The sequence below is a fragment of the Haemaphysalis longicornis genome, unplaced genomic scaffold (genome assembly GCF_048455015.1).
Source record: "Haemaphysalis longicornis isolate Haplotype H1 unplaced genomic scaffold, Haemaphysalis longicornis Haplotype H1 scaffold_6, whole genome shotgun sequence".
NCBI classification, from domain to species: domain Eukaryota; kingdom Metazoa; phylum Arthropoda; class Arachnida; order Ixodida; family Ixodidae; genus Haemaphysalis; species Haemaphysalis longicornis.
In genome coordinates, this window is record NW_027526407.1 from 76,222,530 (window position 1) to 76,224,971 (window position 2,442).

The window sequence follows — 2,442 nt, forward strand, 5'->3', positions numbered from 1 at the left end:
GCTTCACCTCCTGATTCTGTGGGTCGATGACGAGGCATCGACGCCCCTTCACCTGCAGCTCCGTCGTGGTCAGCATTTTCTTTGTCGCTTCTGCACTCCTAAAAGTCACAGCCCAAACATGATTGATTTGATAGGCACCCAAAGAAATTACCTCGGGCAGTGCACCAAGTTGGGCCAGAGCGTCCCTGAAGTCTTCGACTCGGTACGGTCGTCCCTTTACGTCGGCGTGAAGAAACACGGTGTTGAGCACAATGCGTCCGGTAGGCAGCGTCGGCAAGATAATCTGAAAATCCTGGTTTTCTTTTCCTTCGGTCCTGTTTCCGCGGTCGGCGTCGACCGCTGTTGCCGCTCGAAACGAGCTCATGATTTCACGACCGTTCGCCTCGGTGACCGGAAGTGGAATGAGCTAGACCACGCCGTCGGATGGTTTCTGCGGCAGATAATATTCAAGTGTACAGGGTGTAGTTCTGTGCATAACGCAACAGATCCATTGCAACTGGTGCTCGAATATCTATCTGTGCAAGCGAACGTGACCGCGTTTTGCGCCTTGCGCTTAGCGCTTTGCTAGGTTTAGGGACTATTGCTCAGTTCGATTCGAAGTAGAGCCTCACAACAAGTTTTTTCGTAAATAACAATCAACTCGTCGTCGCCTAGTTGAGATAGGTAGCTGGGCGATCGGACGACTCATTTGTTTCCGCACAAATTAGCGCAAGCTAAGTGCTTTCTTAGTGTTCGATACATATGTTAAGTGTTCTATGTAACGTATGTGAAAGGTGTCGTCTGTGTGAGTGTCAGAATAAGGAAACATGCCATATTTTCCTGCATCGGCGAAAGTGAATATGGTGTTGCTTTTTTTACTTGCTTAGCCTGAATTCTTCAAATTCGCGTCGCTAGACGATTGCGACTGCGAAATGCAAGCGGGTTTTACAGCAGTTGCAGCATTGTCATAGCTTTGGTGTCCAAGGCAATTATGTACCGAGTGTAAAAGATAACTTCGAGACGCTTACCTGTAGCGAGCATTTTTGTTTTGCCGTTGTCATCAGCAACATGCGTTTTTTCTAGTCTGTTAAACATATACATATTCATTACGCTCAGGAATCCACTTTTGCTACTGTCACTAATTTTTGAGTTACTGTTTAGGCGCTTGAAAGCTTTCATTGGCCGTCATTATCTCGCACGAATCGAATGCAACACAGCGTATCAACATAACCTCGCCGAGAAGCGTATGACAATCGCGCTTCGCCGCTCCTTGCCATTACCCGCCGCTGTACTAACCCTAGGCGATTTTCTTATAACTAACATCAATATTTTCTCCCGTGGCACCATCTAAAGCACCCAGTGACTGCAATGCCTTGTGTTTTGGAAATATAAAACTGTTCGCAGACATATGCGCGAAAGGGCAACGACGACGCCATTAGGGGATTAACGACGCAGCAAAGAGACTAACTGCATGCGTTTCGTCTTCCCGTTACTCCTTATAGATCGGCGGGGACGAACAGTTAGTCCGAATTTATGCACACGGCACGTACTCTGCCGCAGATACTCCCTTTGAAGATGAACGGTCGCCCGCGAAGACTAACGGCTGTATTTTAGTCCCTATTTTAGTCCTTTTTGCCTAAGAGTGTACATACACTTGACCTTAACTGACTTTCCTGCGTATTGAACGTTGTAGGTATAACCAATTTTTTTGTGACATGCATCACCTATGTAAACTGTTTATCGTTCCACCAACTGGTGATAGAAATTCGAGAATTATTTCGCCAGGCTGTCCTAAAGGGCCATAATATTTTATTTCAGTGGCTGCCAAGTCACTGTGGAATAACCAGCAATGTTTTGGCTGATACAGCTTCCCGGACAGGCCATGACAGTGAAAGCACCATCTTGCTTCCACTTTCAAGGATTGATGCCGCTAGGGTGCTTTGTCAGTTGGCGCGCAGGACGTCCATTAATCAATAGAATACACCGGGCTCTGTGCATCCACGCCTCCATAACCAGGACCCTCTACTCCAGCGCCGTCTTCAGTGTGGGCTGTCTCGATCACAGTCTACTTTACTTTGTAGACTGTGCTTGGGAGTGGCTTTCACAATATATCCTACTCCTTTTTCATCGGGATAGCCAGTAGTGCCCACTGCGACGCCTGCGAGGTTGAAGAGACAATCGAACGTGTGCTTTGTTGTTGCCCCCAGTATTCATCGGAAATACGTGTTTTGGGCGCAGTGCTCGGCCGATTGGAGATTCAACCGTTCAAACTAGAGACTGTTCTAGGACATCGACCCCTACAATAGACTTCGCAGAAGGCAACAAAAGCCCTTTTGCGTTTTATGGAGGACACAGGCTTAGCCGAAAGACTATAGTGCCCGCAAAGGGACTAACGTGTGTGCGTTGCCCTGCTCTTTTCCCCTCTTTTTTGCCTGCCCTCTCTTTCATCTCCTGCACACCCCT